A 17,548-nucleotide genomic window follows, 5' to 3' on the forward strand; every position below is an offset into this window, starting at 1 on the left:
CAGTTTAGAGCCCTATCTCCAGCTTCTAGATCCCTGTCTTGGTTTGCCCACCTCTCTGAATTTCTGTCAGCATCAGCTTAGAAACGCCTCCCTTTAAGTGATGTTATGTTCTGGGTGATCTTTGCTGCTCTCCTGGCAGCCTTGTCATCCCCTACAGCTCACCCCCTTTCCCTCTGTTCCAGAATCACTATCCAGGTTAAATCTTTTCTTGCTGAATGGAGCTTGAAACTGCCTACACCACACCGTGACAACTAAATCCCCTTAGGACCATGAGCCAGACACATCCCACAATATGCAGTCCCAGTATTGCTTCATGCATCAGACATGTCCCTCCCCAACTGCAAAAGCCAGAGACTTAACTGATTCAATTTTAATTTGGAATTTTCTTTCTAATCTAATTTCAAAAGGTCATATTAAAAAAATCAAAGATATGTCTGGGGTTACGTAATACTGTAAGTTTGCTTCCCTCCCCTAAGTAGCTCTTTAATTTCACTGGAATTAGTTCACAAAGCAAGCTGGATTTAGCTCAAGTTCTTTCTGTGGATTTTTAGCTTTAGATTAGGTATCTTGTGATTTTTTTTCCAGTGAGTATGAACATGAGAGGTGACAAGTATGAGTTATTGAAGATGCTTCAGCAAGATCAGTGAGATGGTAGGTAAAGAACTGTGAGGTGATAGGCTGAGGAATTGTTTCTCAGAGGATGGAGCAGAGCTCAGTTCCTGGGATTTCTAAAAGTAATTTCAGCGCAGGAGCATGAGATTAAATGGGTCTCAGTAGTTAGGAGAACACATCACACATTTTTTGGAGCCAAGTCCTAGCATATTTTGTTACTTATATCAACTGCTATTTGCTGTCTTAGCTTCATGCTAATTAATTGTATTTAATGGCAAATAAGATGATCTATGTTGCTTTGCTTGTTTTGCCATAGTTCTGTGCTTGATCTGTTTGCTAAAATGGTGTTGTGTGTTCAGGTGTCAGTGAGATGTGAACTGGGTTGCTTCAAACAGAAGGGGAACTGCTCATCCTCCCACAGTGTGGTTTGTGTTACAAAGAAAATTAATTTGGGGGGGATAAGATGACCCTGCCTGCTGTATTTTTAGAGGCCTATTCTATTTTTATTTTCCTTGTTATTTTTATTTACTTGGGTTTTTTTGTAATGTGTTCTCTCCTACAAATAGATTTGGATTTGGACCTACATTTAGCACTCATGGACCTTATCCCAGTTACTTTCTCTGGTGAGATCAATGTCCTGATGTGACCTGTGGAGCTACACAGGTATGAAAGCAGCTTGAGAGAGGTGTCTCACAGGAGCTGAAGGAAGGAAAATGCCCAAATCTCATCAAAACTCTATGAGATCTAAGACCCAGCCTTTGGTGCTGCTGTTGTTTATTTTTCGTGTTCTATTCCTTTAGAAAGGAGTGCCCCCATGGTGGATGGGAAGCAGAAGGATTCAGATATGACCTCTATCTCACACAGTGATGATTACTGGAATTTGGGAAGATATGCAGAGAAAGGGTGACTCAATACCTGCCTTGTCCTTATGCACTTCATGTAAGCTTTATTTTGCTTTAGTCACTGTGATGTACACTATCTATATAATAATATTGTTCAAAGCTAATGAGACCAGCTCACTAGTTTTTATGATACAACACTTAGATATTAACTTAAAACTGGAGTATAAATCCATACACAATGTAAAATTCACAATCATTTTCGTTTGCAGAAGTATTCACCCGAGAACAGAAACCAATGTGAAACCCTTAGGTAGGACCTTCCTGAAGTGATTTTGCAGGACAACAAAAGAAAAAATCCTCAAACCAGCACATAGAACAGTTAAAATCTTGGAGATACATCATATGGACCCACACAGATCTCAGGAACACATTTGTGTGCAGTATACCTGTACCTGAGCACAGCACAGGGCCCTATGACCTGAATTTTGGAAGCCCGGATCTGAGACACACTATTTGCTCAGCAAATAACAGTTGAGCTGCTATTTTTAAGAGAGATTTTCCCTGTACTGAGGATGCCTCAGGAGAATCTTAGCACTGGGCTCATCAGTGTTTTTGCAGGGCTGGTAGAGGCCGTGCTACTCTCCTGCAGAGCTGGAGTGATTAGTGGAAGGAATCACTGTTTCTCTTGGGCAAAAGAGTCACCAGATATCTAAGTCCTATGTTCCACCCCCTCTGAGACCATCTCTTTCCTTCACCATTCCCTCCAAATCATTATTTTTCTCTTCAAGGACTGAATCATGGCGCCCTGCCTGTGTCCTTGTTAAGATCTCAGCTAGAAAAAAGCTTTTGCTTAAGAAAATAACATCACGGGAAAGGCCATGGCAACACAAACACTTGTTTTGCCAGAACACATTTATACTGGATGGGTGGGTAGTTCAGATGGCCATGAACACTCCATAAAGATCATTTTTCTAGTAATTCCCCAAGGCACTTCTTCAGAAAAACTATTATAGAGAGACAGGCATTTCAGTGGAAACTGCCAGACTTAAAACAAATACAATTACCTTCCTTTCATATTTTTTTTCCTGTCACCTTAGCAATCTAGGGAAGGCAATTTCTAGTCGAAATAAATTGGTTTGTATTATGTCTTTTCAAACCTTCAGTCTTTTCTAAGTTTTATTTTTGCATCCAAAATCCTAATAACAGCCTGTAACACATTTACATTCCTGCATTCTTGTATTCTTGCCTCTGTTTTGTTGGGTACACAGTATTCCTTCTTTTTTTTTTTCCCCCCCCTCTCTCCCCCTGGTAATATGACCATTCTGAGTTTTTCCAGATTTGGAAAAACAGAGATGTTTTCAGCCTTCAGTTAGTGCTTAAAGAACAAGAAAAAAAAAGGCACCTCTGGCCTTCAGGCACAAATTTAAAACATTAAACTACATGCAGAAAGAAGCAATATGAAATCTAGGATGAGGAAGTCAAAACTGTCTAAGAAATTTCACAGATTGAGAGAATTTCAGGCCAGGATGAAACAATAGCTCTCTTAGTTTGACCTCTGTTTGTCAAGGCAATTACATTTTACCCATTTACTACTATGCTGAGGTCCACAACTCTGTTCAGCCAAAGCACTGCTTCCAGAAAATTACACTGCTTTGAAGTGAGAACACCAAGAGGTAGAAAACAGCAACTTAATTGACACTTATGATCATTCACACTGTTAAAAAGTACATGCAGCTTTTCATTTGAATGGGCTGGTTTCCCCCTACTGCCTTTGGTTCTCATTTTTCCCTCTTTCTGCAACATTAAAGATGCCAGAATGTCTTTGTGCTGTGATAACTTCACACAAAGAACTTGTTTGTGAACTCCTCTACTCACCTCTGGTCCACAGATCTGTCCAAACTGCACCGACGTGTGCTCCCCAAACCGCTGAGCTCCATTTCACACCACCAGCGGTACCAGGCTTTTCTCAGGAGCCTACAGCATCACCTCTTCCATCAGTCCTCACCATCACACATTTCCTGGGCTCAGGTGCTCTGCTCCCCTTCCCAGATACAGGCCCAACAACTGATCTGTTTCCAGTTTTTCAGAATCCCAAGGGAACCTCAAGGCACTTCCTGCAAAGCAACAGTTGAAATTACATTTTACACCTCAGGGAGTATCCAAGGTGGAAAATATACACACATTGCATGGGTTTTAAAAACATTACTGCTCTTCCCCTGGATAACCTAAGAGACACAGTGTGTATTTTTCTGACACATCCTAAATGACTTGTTATATGTAGATGCCACGTTGTCTGGAGTTATCCAGAACCCTGCTCTGAAAGCTCCAGCCAAAGTCCTGCCCAGCTCACTTGCTCAGGTCTCACTTCCTGCAGCTAATTCACACATCCTATCCCCTGTTTTTAGTTCCACCCTATATGAAGTCCTTCCATCTCTTTCTCCAGTAGTTTTACGTGCTTGAGACTTTTCCACTTTATATATCCATTTACACCACTTGGCTTCTTTGGTTTCTCACTGAAGTTTCACTCCCCTGCAGAAATGTTTGGAGTAAAACATTCATCCAGCTTCCCTGCCTGGTCAAACCATAAGGTTTCAAACAAAGGACTCCCTTTCATTCCTAATCTCAGACAGAAAAGCTTTCTTAGCAGATGTGGGTGCACATTCACGCACAGGTACTTAAAACACACCTAAACATTAAAAACCGGGCACAAAATTTCCATCACGTAGATTACATTCCCTCAAATATCACAACTATGATTATATTTTTTGATCAAGGTAACCTTTTATCAGCTCCTTTTCCTTCTATCTGTCATGGTATTTAAGTCTGCTAGGGATGGAAGCAAACAGCAAGTTGCTCTGTCCTGTTCAAAACAGATCGAAAACCCCCAGTTCTTTCAAAAGATACTCAGATTGAAATGTCCCAGAGTCAGGCTTGGACAATACCATGAGTAAAAGAAGCAAGCAATGAAAAGGCTGGCAGAACAAACATGGGCATGCAGTGGAGAAAATACTTTCTTGGCACTGGGGATGTGAAAAGTCATTCTGCAGAGAAGGCCAAATGCCACGTTTAGTGACTGCTTGCCTGAATTCATGAACAGCACGAGGCACACTGGTACCAGTGGGGCCCAGGCACTAAACTCTAGAGGAATCCTGTCCCTTTGTGCTGTAGGAGCTGACTCAGGCTTACAACCATGATTATTTCTCAATTGAGGAAACATTCCCATCTTGACTTCCACTGTTATTTCTGCACTTGGATTTTCTTTACAGTTTTCCTTCTGTTGCTATTCATTCATTCCATTTGCTTCTCTGTCTTTCTCTTCCCTTCCCTTGGAGTTTTTCTCCCTGTAATAATTCCTCTTTCTTCTCATGCTTATTTCTAATTGCCTCCAATCAAAGTTTTGCTAAGCATTCCAAGTCATGCCATTAGTCTTTAGAGTTAACTGGTCGAGGACAACTGATGTCATTCAGAATATTATTTCAAGTTGCCTATTTGTGAAGTCCTGAAGAAAAGTTTACAATGAGTTCATATTTAGAATATTGCAATGGATTTTCTTCTCTCCAGGGAAAGTGATGGGTGTAACCAGTGTAGCATAAGCTATTCCACAATAGTTGCTCTTAAATAACTAGTTGCAGCTTTTAGAATAGCTCAGAAGTAGCTTATGCCATGTACCCATCCATTTCCTCGTGTGGACAAAAGCTTTGTAAACAGGACAGCTTGGCACAGGATCTGCTTTAATGTAAACTTCACTTCTGGAGAAACTGGATTTATGATGGGTTTGTGCAGTACATCAGCTGGGGAAAATGGAAACACTCCACAGACTCAGATAGGTCTTTTGTGGTCTCTGTTTTCTATGAACCACATTGTTGGCTCTCCTCTGTCCTTAATGGTTGTATTATGATCTTTCTGGCCTCCAGCTCTTTGTTCTAATGATTAAACAAGACTAACATTTTTTTGAGGTCACGGTGATAATACGATAGTCCCTTTGAAGGGATTCAGTAAACATAACACAGCAGCAACGCTCTGTGATATTATCAGAACCTTAATTTTGACTTTTGGCAATACTACCACTGACAAAACTCCCAATGTTTTAAAAACCTTTAAATATATAGTGGGCAGAAGAACCACCAATGATAACCAAAACAGGTTTATAAAGCACAAGACTCACTCAGTTTTCTTTCTTGACCACACTGGGCAACTCCTTAAAGGAGCCCAGCTGTTAAATGATTCTTAGAATCATAGTCCCTCCAGTCTAAAATGGCCATCCAGAAGTAGTTTCCAAAAGAACTCAGATAATTCTGACTCACTCTGAGATTCCTGGTAAGCAACTGATTTTCAGTAATTCTTGCTGGCCATGTGGGATTGACTCCAGCATCCTTAGGCACCCATGCAGAGACCAAAATAAACTATTTTTTTGACAGTGTTTGCTTCAACTGATGGACTACAAAGAATTTTAGAACACCAGTTTAGATTTAGTCAACTGTCTTTCAAACATCTAAAGTTAGGTCAGACCAGTTCTTGTCCCCCAGAGCCTGCCCTACCTTTGAATTTACACATATGCTGGATGGTTAGGCAGACACTGGGATTTAAGTGACTCACTGCATGCTGTCTGGGTAATCCATATGGTTAGACCAGACTTGGACAGGAAAAAAAAAAAAAGAAAAACAAAAAGGAAAAAAAGTAGAATGATTCTGGGACAGTGGCTTCTGACATGGACCCAGGAAGAGGTGCTTTGCCTCAGAAACATCAGTGGCTTTTCCTTCTGCCCTCCATCCTGCACCTCCCGTGCCAGCAGAAAGTTGGGTTGGCTCAGTCATGGTCCCAGCTCTGCTTTGACCGCCTTTTTTTAATCCATAGGGCTGCAAAATTCTGGTTTGCCTGTTTGTGGTCATTGGTTCACTTGCACTCACCTTCCAAGGCTACATTAGGAGAACAAAGCCAGCCCAAGTATTTAAAAAATAACCATAAAAATCATGTTTCTTTTTCTCTAAAAGTTGTCTGTAGATGCAGGAAATGACAACGTGAACATGTAACAGGGGGAAATGACTGTGGGTGACAAATGTGGAGCAGTTATATCTGAGCTCAGCATGAGAAATGATGAGGAACAAACCTAGTGCAACCCATGTGCATGTCTCCTGTGCCTGCCTGCATGCTGACTGCTGGGGAGGGAGATGACAGCCACTGAAGTTTGGTGCTGAATTTTGAGGAAAAAAGTAGGAAACGCTTGATGTGGCCTCTTCACAGATTTCTGACCAACTCCAGAGCATGTGAGAGGCCAGGCTGCCAAAAGGACAGTTCACAGAAGGAAAAGTCAACCCACAGAAACCAACTGATCAAGTCCATGCCCTGAAGCAGCAGGTGACAAAGCAGCACAGGCATGGGGAGGACTGAAATGCCAAGCAGAAACAAAAGCGTATAACTGAAAATGAGAATATGAAGGATAAATACCAGAAAAATCTTTTTTCTCATCTTGAGTGTCTCCAGTGAATTAATAGAAATCTTCACTTACAATTTAACCCTCTTAATTCCAGCACAATAACTGTACAGTTTGTAAGGATCAAGAGCTGTCAGAGATTAATATGAAACTCTATGAGCTGCTTTCCCTCTCTTACTGATAAGATTGCACCTGGATCTTGCTCCTGCACACAGAAGTCCAAAACACATAGAACTGCAAATTTTAAATTTAAACACTAGATGGCTCCGTTGGCTTTTTAAATACAGCATTTCCCAAGCCTGCAAGAGTTTTGAAAAGTAAATACCATTCAGAGTTGTGTTGCATTGGCAGTCACTATGGGTGAGTAACTTTTTACAGAACCACACAATCACAGACTGTGCCAAGCTGGAAGGGACCTATGAGGATCTTTGAGTCCAGCTTCTGTCCCTACATAGGACCACCCCCAAGAGTCACACCATGGGTCTGAGAGTGTTGTCCAAATGCTTCTGGAACTCTGTCAGGCTTGGTGCTGTGACCACTGCCCTGGGGAGCCTGTTCCAGTGCCCAGCCACTCTCTGGGGCAAGAACCTTTTTCTAATATCCAACCTAAACCTCCCCTGACACAACTTCAGGCCATTCCCTTGGTCCTGTCACTGGTCAGCACAGAGCAGAGATCAGTGCCTGCCCCTCCTCTTCCCCTCACGAGGAAGTTGTAACTGCAGTGAGGTCTCCCCTCAGTCTCCTCTTCTCCAGCTGAACAGACCAAGTGCCCTCAGCTGCTCCTCACACGGCTTCCCCTCAAGGCCTTTCACCATCTTCACAGCCCTCCTTTGGACACTCTCTAATGGCTTCATGTCTTTTTTATATCGTGGTGCCCAAAACTGCCACAATATTCTGGGTGAGGCCACCCCAGTGCAGAGCAGAGTGGGACAATCCCCTCACCTGAGACCCCCTGAGATCCACCTGGATTGGCCCAAAGGCCACACCCTCTCACCTGGAGGAGCTCACAGGCCACGCCCACTCACACGGGACAGCCAAGAAGCCCCTTCCCCCTCTAAACCCCACCCACCTTCTTCAAACCCCCACAAAAGTTACGCCCACCTCACCAGAGACACCCTAAAACTCACCTGGGTGACCAAAGATGACCCCAGGTGACCCCTGGATGACCTCAGGTGACCCCAAGTGACTCCTGGATGACCTAAGGTTACCCCTGGATGACCTCAGGTGACCCCGAGTGACTCCAGATGACCCCAAACGATTCCTGAATGACTTCCAGGTGACCCCGGATGATCTCAGGTGACCTCAAATGACTCCTGGATGACCCCAGGTGACCCCTGGATGACCTAAGGTGACCCCAAGTGACCCGTGGATGACCCCAGGTGACCCCAAATGACCCCTGAATGACTCCCGAGATGACCTAATGTGACCCCAAATGACTCCTGGATGACCTCAGGTGACCTGTGAATGACCCCAAGTGACCACAGGTGACCCCTGGATGACTCCCAGGTGAACCCTAGATGACCTGAAGTGACCCCCAAATGACTCCTGGATGACCTCAGGTGACCCATAGATGACCTCAGGTGACCCCAAATGACTCCTGGGTGACCTCAGGTGACCCTTGAATGACCCCAGATGACCCTTGAATGACACTGAGTGATCCCAGGTGACCCCAAATGACTCCTGGATGACCCCAGGTGATCCCAGATGACTCCTGGATGACCTAAGGTGACCTCTGGATGACCTCAGCTGACCCCAAATGATTCCTGGATGACCTCAGGTGACCCCTTGATGACCTCAGGTGACCTGTGAATGACCCCAAGTGACCCCTGGATGACTCCCAGGTGAACCCTAGATGACCCCAGGTGACCCCAAATGACTCCTGGATGACCTCAGGTGATCCCAAGTGACTCCTGGGTGACTCCAAATGACACCTTGATGACCCCAGGTGACCCCTGGATGACCTAAAGTGACCCCAAGTGACTCCTGGATGACCTCAGGTGACCCAGGGTGACCCCAGGTGACGTGTGAATGTCCCCAAGTGACCCCAGGTGACCCCTGGATAACCTAAGGTGACCCCAAATGACTCCTGGAAGACTCGAAATGACACCTTGATGTCCCCAGATGACCCCAAGTGACTCCTGGATGACCTAAGGTTACCCCTGGAAGAACTCAGGTGACCCCGAGTGACCCCAGATGACTCCAAATGACTCCTGAATGCCTTCCAGGTGACCCCAGATGATCTCAGGTGACCTCAAATGACTCCTGGATGACTCCAGGTGACCCCTAGATTACCTAAGGTGACCCGGAGTGACTCCTGGATGACCCCGGGTGACCTGTGAATGACCCCAAATGACCTCAGGTGACCCCTGGATGACCTCAGCTGACCCCAAATGACTCCTGGATGACCTCGGGTGACCCCTGGATGACCTCAGGTGACCCCAAATGACTCCTGGATGACCCCAGATGACCTGTGAATGACCCCAAGTGACCCCAGGTGACCCCTGGATGACTCCCAGGTGAACCCTAGATGACCCCAGGTGACCCCAAATGACTCCTGGATGACCTCAGGTGACCCCTGGATGACTTCAGGTGACCCCAAATGCCTCCTGGATGACCCCAGGTGACCCCTGGATGATCTCAAGTGACCTCAAGTGACTCCTGGATGATCCCAGGTGACACCTGGATGACCTAAGGTGACCCCAAGTGACCAGTGCATGACCCCAGGTGATCCCAAATGACTCCTGGATGACCTCAGGTGACCCCTGAATGACCTAATATGACCCCAAGTGACTCCTGGATGACTCCAAATGAGACCTTGATGACCCCAGGGGACCCCTGGATGACCTCAGGTGACCCCAAATGACTCCTGGATGACCTCACGTGTCCCCAGATGACTCTTGGATGACTCTAGGTGACCTGTGCATGACTCCAAGATGACCCCAAATGACTCCTGGCTGACTGCTGGATGACCCCAGGTGATCCCTGGTGACCCCAGGTGATGCTTTGCCTGATTCCCCCAGGACAGGGTTGGCCCTCCTGGCTGCCAGGGCACTGCTGACTCACCTTCAACTTGCCATTGACCAGGACCCCCAGGTCCCTTTCTGCAGCACTGCTCTCCAGCCTCTCATTCCCCAGGCTGGCTGTACATCCAGGGTTGCCCCATCCCAGGTGCAGAATCCAGCACTTCCCCTTGTTGAAATTCATGTGGTTCTGGACTCCTTTGATATTCCTGTTTTGGAAACAAAAAGTTCATTGAAACTCAGAAACTCAATAACAGGGAAGGCAGGCACTCAGTTTAAAAGCTCTTTTTTTCTCCCACTTCTGTCTGGATCTGAGCAGACTGGCTGTTTCCCTACTCTCTACTTATCCCACTGGATTGTACAGGAGATAACAGGAATAAGCCACTCAAACAGCTGACTAACCCAGCAGGTCACCTTTCATTTCATATTTGCTTTCACCTACTCCGGTCTCTTTTGGCTACCTGAGTCTCCAAGAGATTAGTCCAGGTTGGAGCTGTTCTTAACCAGCAAAAGCAAAAAGTTCCAAGAGCTGTGCTGTGTCTGGTCACACAACTGTTGGATCACGGCTGGCTCACGTCCACCCCCCACTCACAGCGCACAGGGAAGCTGGAGAAGGAGCTCACCAGCATAGGATGGTTGGGACACCAAAACACACAGAGTTGAAAACGGCACTGGGCTCATTTTTGGAAGACATTCACTGACTGATAACAATCAGGACAGTCCAGATTCCAGCTCCAGCTCGTAAAGATTATAAAGCAGTACAGGTGAGGCACAACAGGAAAAGGGTTGTTCTGTCTTTGACACCGTCTATCGACTGTTGTTCCTGTTCATCCAGGGTTTTCCTGATGGGGCAGGCTGGCCATTAGCAACAAGTGAAAAAGGGAAGGGGTATGAAGGTGTGTGGTCAAAAACGTCCAAGAAGAGAACCAGAGCAAAGCCCTGAGCTGAGCACTCCTGTACACCAATCCTTCAAGGTGCCTCCGGAATTCAAGGCCTTTCCATGGAGAAAAAAGGAAAGGGAAAACCCCAAACCCAAACCACATAAACCCAACCAACCCAAACACTCCAAACAAAGCACACACCCACCCTAACTTATCAGTCACTAAATCAGGAAGGAAAGATGTGCAAAGCTGCAAGATCAAAAATTAGTACAGAGGGAACTGAGTGAGGCATCGAGCACAGAAGTCTTGACAGCATCTACTACTCCATGAAAGTATCCCAAGGGTTCAGCACCTGAGGATGCTCTGCCTGCACACAAGAGGGCAAACAAACAGCAACAGGCCCCCACCTCTGGAATCTCTCCGAATATCTCCTAGAGACAGAGTTCTGAGCTATGGGGGTCTTTTTTCTAGCCCTGAAGACACTTAAGTGACTTGGAAATCTGCCTTTGGACACAGGCATTGGAATCAGGTCATCTGACTGTGGCAGCAGTTGAAACATAGCGCTCGAGATGCCCAGGACTTTGCAATTTCCCTTTGTCCACACCGGATTAACTTCACTCCATGCAATATCTATGAACCAGTAAAGTCTTCCTTAGATCCCCAGAGAAGGGCACTAGTATGACTCAGGTATGTGTGCTGCTTGTTTTCACCGAAGGGAATGTCCCCCAAGGCTAAGGAAAAGGCGGGAGCTACAGGAAACGGCCCGAGTGAAAAGAGCCACAGCAGCAAACAGGTCACTCCGGAGCCGGACGGAGCGATCTCTGACAGCGCCGACACCGCTTTTCCCTCTAGTGTCTGGGCGCTGGTGGCACGCACAGAGGAGGCTCCGGCAGGCACGGGCTGTTACGTAAGGTAAATCTGCATTCCTTGCGTAACGCGGCTCTTTACATAACCCCGGCCCCGGCCCCGGCCGCGGGGAGGGCGCCGAGCGGCCCCCGCGGGAGCGGAGCGGAGCGCACGGAGCATCCCGGCGGGGCCCGCCCGGAGAACCGCCCCCAGGAACAAACCGTGCCGCGCTCTGCCTACGGGCCAGGGAACAAGAAAGATGGGAAGTGTCACAGGCTGCGGATCGCCACGGCTGACAGCTTAGACGGGCTTTATGGAAAGAGGACAGGGGCTTTGTAAGTCATTTTGCATCCAAAATCACAGAACCGTAGAATCATCAAGGTTGGAAGAGACCTCTGAGATCAGTCCCACCATCAGCCCATCACCGCCAGTATGAGCCCTACACCACTAAACCACATTGCCCAGAACTGGATCCAGACACCTCCTGAACATCTCCAGGGGCGGTGACTCCACCACCGCCCTGGGCAACCTATTCCAGTGCCTGACCACCCTAACAGTGAAAACATAAATATAAGCACAGGCCTGGCTACTCAGCCAGACTGTTTTTTACACAGACAGACTGGATAAAATAATAAAGCAATTCCCATTCCCAGGTGAAAGTCTAGGTTCTTACATGAGAATACGAAAATTTTGTGTTGGGTTTCTTGCCAACTCTGCCTGCTTAGTGCTACACAGGCAACACAGAGAAGGTTTATTTGGGCTGGAAGTGGTCAGCAGGAATCCCTATGTACAAATGAACTCCCGGGTTGGAGGCTGCAGAGTTTCACTCGCTCTTGTGAAAGGAGAGACTTGGAAAATATACTTGTAAAACAGAGAGAAGAGGGGGGATACAGTGGGGACAGGGAAGACTGCAGTTCAACATGTAGCCCAGAGTTCATTTAAGGATACATGACCTTTGTGTAAAGTCACATCTAAACCATATCTCGCATTTCCCGGTTTCTGGGCAGTTATGTGCTCCATCTGCACCACACAGATACCTGTTGTTTGGGAAGGAAGCTTACAACAGGAGGGTCAAAGAACCCAGATGCAAACCCTTAGCACAAATTATCACAAAAAAATTCAGTGGCCATCTAAAAGTAATACAAATGCAGAACTGAGTAGCACTTAATGGAACTATTTGCATTTCCACTGCAAACATAACATGTAAAACCGATTCTAAACATACGGGTTAGATTCCAGCACCGACTTTTGCAGAAATGACCTAATTCAGAAAATTCTTTATTTTAGGGATTTCCAAAATAGACCAAAGGGTTCCCCTCTGTGAGCTGTAATTACACTGTTTCATTATTTATCATGCCCTGGCAGTGTCTAATTTATTAGACCGTTGCTTGCTGAATATTTTATTTTATGTGCATTCCGAGCAAACAAAATTCCTCTTAAAACAAAGCTGAGTAAAACAGCATTAGACACCAGAGGGGTGGTTAAAAACTATTTCTGCTGTGTTGCACATAACTGGGGTGAAACGTAACTTTCCAAAAATTCTCTGTTTTATGAATCAGATTTAAGGTCATTCAGCTACACATACAGGTTTGGCTGATGCAGTCAGATCTCTCCTTCTTTGAACAGTTCCAGAATTTCAGATAAATTATGTATAAAGTCAGAGCAAGGCAGTCTTCCATCGAGGGGAACTACTTGCAAAGTCCAAGCTAAGTAGGTTTCAGGCGAGCTGGTTTTAAATCAGTGTTTTATATGTTGTGACAAGGTAAGGCAGTTGATGCCAGCAAAGAATTTGCCAAGCGGCTGGAAAGAAAGCTTTCCAAATATCCAAATGGCAGCTTACAATTCCAAACACACCAAAATGTCCCATCTTGCTTGTAAAGCTTTCTTGTGCAGCAAAGTATTACAGTATATTCCATTTATAAACCCATGGAAAACTTCTGTTATGTTGTTTCAGAGTCCTATTATTCTGACTGTACAGAAACTTTCCCACTTTAGTTTTAAAGCAGTGGCTGAATGGTCACATCCTTTTACAATGTCTATGGTTCCCACTCCTATTTCTGGTTTAAACAGACTTATCTTTGCATACTATATGTATTTTATTTCATAATAACATACTACAGGACAATTATACTCACAGGTATCCTTTCAGAAGGGAGAATGTCACTTGACTTAAAAAGCCCAAGAAACTGGATTCCAAACCTACTCTCAGTCCTAATGTCAGTGCAAGTGATTTTAAAAACATTTGGCACTTTCTGTAAGCGTAGCTGTACCTTGTATGGTTGTATTCTGAACACAACCACTATGCCAGATGGAGTTTGTGAAAAAACTGGCCTAATGAAGGTTTCTCCTCCTTGTTCTGCTCTCACATACCTTCTGGAATGGCCCTGGGCAATCCCCAAAACACAGAACATTTGCTGCTTATATTTAGAGTAGGAACCAAGCTTCTGGATTTTCAAATTCCTCTTTAACTCAATACTGAGAAAGACCCAAACATCTGTATCAAGTGCTCTTAACTGCTCTAATTCAATTACAGCACTGAATACTCACATGCCCAAATAATTTCTGCAAGCTTTATGAAAAGCAGTGGATAAGAAAGATGATGCTTTCTGATTTTTTGGCTTTGTAAAAAGAACATATATGATTTGCTTTGTATCATTTCAATAACTGAGTGGAGCAATTTTCTCTCTTTTTGAACGATTACAATTTTCTATATTATTTCATTTAAAAAGTTGAACAATTCTTCCTTTATAGTGGAGAGTATTTGATGATGCCATTCATCTACATTTCACATTTGGCACAAACCTCCCCTCTGGCTTTTGGAGATAACTTCATTTAACCATGGGGTTTTTTACTGTTGGAATATCAGTAAGCCTTCAATAAGTAAATGCATGTGCTCCAAGCATATCATTAACTGAACTGATTGAAGATCAGAAAAGCAAGTACCAGGTCCAATATTGCTTGGGTGCCACTAATGGCTACGTTATAGATTGAAATATTTCATTTGATCCATTAGTTGTTTTGTTGTTATCAGTATCACAGTCAGTTATGTGAAACTATTTACAAAATGAATTCAAATTCCATTAGCTTTTAAGGCACCGTTCAAATGAAAGCAGTATGTTATTACAGCTGAAACAATCTCAAGTGAAAATGAGAGACCATTTGGATGAGTACTCATTCCAGCTTTAATCATCTCCCAGACAAGATTTGTCTGTTTCTAAAAATAATTGTTAATAATGTAATAATGTATGTTTAGGGCTTTTTTATTATTTTATTGCATTCCTCAGTAAATGCTGGAATTTAAAACTTTTATTGCATTTCCTTTTGTTAAAATAGACTGACTGCAAAAGAGCAGTCCATGTGTGCTGGAACAATCATACTGTCACCACAAGAGTAAGCTCTAAATAAGGCTTAAAACAAGCTGAAGACACAAGAGAAATACAGACTTTTTTTTTTAAAAAAAAATCATATAAATAAATGTGATCAGCTGTAACTTTGTGGTAAAAGGAAGTGGATAACTTTTTTCTTCTATAGCAAAGTTTACCTGAGAGAAGTAGTGCTTGTTACACAAAAGAAGAGAACTAACACCCAGATGGCTTCAGAAAGTACTGATATTTTGCAATGGGAATCACAACATTTGAAATAATTATGGAGACACTTGCACTACTTTCAGTATGTTGTATAAAAGTATAGCCTACCCACAAACTGGACTGGCAGAAAGACTCCTTCATGGGGCAGAGGGCACATGTTTAACAAGGTGTTGACTGTAATCCTGAGGTGTTCTAAGTCTGGAAGCAAAGTTTAATGCTTTATGGTTTGCAGGTGCCAATGGAAGAGTACAACAACATCTGTGTTGAAAATATGCTATTTCATTGCTGTCAGCCTAATGTTACTTCCATTCCCCGAAGACACATGTGAATTGTTCATTATGAGAGAAGAGACAGGACAGGAAACTGGACCCACCAGTCAAATGTATGTTTTGAACACAGCTTGTAAAATTACTGATCATAGTAATTGCTGCTGCAAAATGTGGGAGGACTTGAAGTATTTTCTCGTTAATTTATTACCATTAGCCTATTCTTCTATCCATCCTGCTCTTATTACAAATCTTGCAATAGTATCTTTTGAATGCTTCAATTACTACAGATGCATTTACTAAGTTATGATCTCAGTTTGCCTTTAAGAGTTTCCAACTTGTTACAAAAGGAAAGTTCGTTTAAATACTCGTGGTTACCTAGAAAAAGTGTCCTGTATCCTTACAGATTTGCACTTCAGTGCCCATAGTAAGTTTTTTTTTTTTATTAAGGTATTTCTAAGGTCTCATTTCCGTGTTAATTCTCTGGCTTCTGTAATATGTGAACTCACACTGCAAGGTTTTCTTCACTAGGGGAATACGGAGCTGTCCCTTCTCATGAAAGAAAACTGCAGAAACACAGTTATCTCCGAGACCGTTATTTTTTTCACTGCGGTTGGCAGGAAGTCAGCACAAGAGGGAACTATTCCAGGCTCCTGCATCCCACAGAAGGCAGATTAAATCAAGCTTGGAGGCAAGCCCCATTCGCCAAGCTGAGAAGAGAAGCCGTGAGATACCTGAGTCCAGCAGGCAGGGCGCAGTTACGATTAGAGGGACAGCAAGGAGCCCAGACTGCCGGGCAAACGACAGCAGGCAAGTTTGGGCAAGTTCAGGCAGGCGCTTGGGAGAGAGGATGCAGCACTAACAGCTCAGCAATCAAGGGGTGCACTGAATGGGCAGCAGCAACAGGTGTTCTTTACTCACATATCAAGTGGGCAGGGCAGCCGTGAGTCACACACAGACACTCACAGAATGCAGTTTTCCGGGTGGTGTTTGGCTCGTCTGGGTGTAGCCGGCAGCAGCTGATGAAGACATTCAGAGTGACTGTGGGAGAAACACGTACACGCAGCATAAGTCTTTTTTCTCAAGCTAAGAAACAATGCCTATTTTTGTAGCATTAATGCTGATCTAAAAATTTTTATTATTATTACGGCTGACTCATTTTCGAATGCTTTGCATTGGTGCACGTCTCATACAACAGCTGGGGCCATAATCCTTAGCCTTTTTTACGAGCATATGATGGTGATTGTGCTGATACCAGCGTAAAGAGTCAAAATATCCGGTCTTCTTTGCAACTCAGACTTGGTATGGTCACCTCCTTTCTTTTCATTTCCACGTTTTCACTAGCTGTGTGAAGTAAAGGAGTTTCTGAAGCCAAAATCCCCTGAGGTTTATGAATGGAGCATTTCTATGCTTACCAAGCTGGGGGGACACAGAACGACCTGATCCCTCACGTTTTGGGAGATCTACCTTTACCCTGATTGTCTTTTTACAGAAAGTACCTTGTTCTTCACTCACTTCATTCCCAGTGCCTCCCTGCATCATAAAGATACTTCTATACCTAAATGTCTTCAGACTGGACTCCAAGTATTGTAACCAAAACTTATCAAACATGTGCCTAAAGTTTTCAGCTTTGGGGCCCAGAACCTCTCAAAATAAGGTCAAAATATTTCACATATTAATATCCTCATACCTGCTGAGTCACGCTTGTTTTGAGCTTCAGTTATTTGCCTTGGGCTATTTACCCACTAAGTTTTTCGGGGTTTGGGAGGTTTTTTTCTTATTTTTCAAATACAGACGAGCGCCTCAACCGCGTTGCTCCGCTGAAGGTGGGACACCGCTGAAAACACTTCTTGTGGGGACACATGGCCAGCACACCCCTCGGCTGTCACCTCCGCACCAGCCTCGCGATGTTCTGCTCTCGAACCAAAGTTTTTCTGCATTAAAGCGCCTTTTGAGGAGTTTTGAAAGAAGCGCCCGGGAAGGCGGCACCGCTGAGGCGAGCCCGGGCGGGCTGAGGTGGGCCGGGCGGCTGCTCCCTCCCTCCGTCCCTCCTTCCCCTCCCG

The 17,548-nt window shown here is 44.5% G+C and overlaps 1 long non-coding RNA gene across 2 annotated transcripts; it reads right to left on the reverse strand.

Annotated features, from left to right (window-relative positions):
- Positions 1-3,335: 3,335 nt before the first annotated feature.
- LOC127478378 (uncharacterized) lies at positions 3,336-17,412 on the reverse strand. Of its 2 annotated transcripts, none has more exons than XR_007907205.1 (4): positions 17,176-17,412; positions 16,407-16,504; positions 9,949-10,114; positions 3,336-3,568 (listed from the first exon to the last, which is right to left on the reverse strand). It is a non-coding gene; the product is annotated as an uncharacterized LOC127478378 (long non-coding RNA). The 2 variants fall into 2 exon arrangements; XR_007907204.1 differs by having other exon boundaries at positions 16,407-16,526.
- Between the last annotated feature and the right edge of the window lie 136 nt (positions 17,413-17,548).

This window comes from Manacus candei, unplaced genomic scaffold, assembly GCF_025592945.1.
Source record: "Manacus candei isolate 608988 ecotype Guabito, Panama unplaced genomic scaffold, ASM2559294v1 h1tg000060l, whole genome shotgun sequence".
Lineage (NCBI taxonomy): Eukaryota > Metazoa > Chordata > Aves > Passeriformes > Pipridae > Manacus > Manacus candei.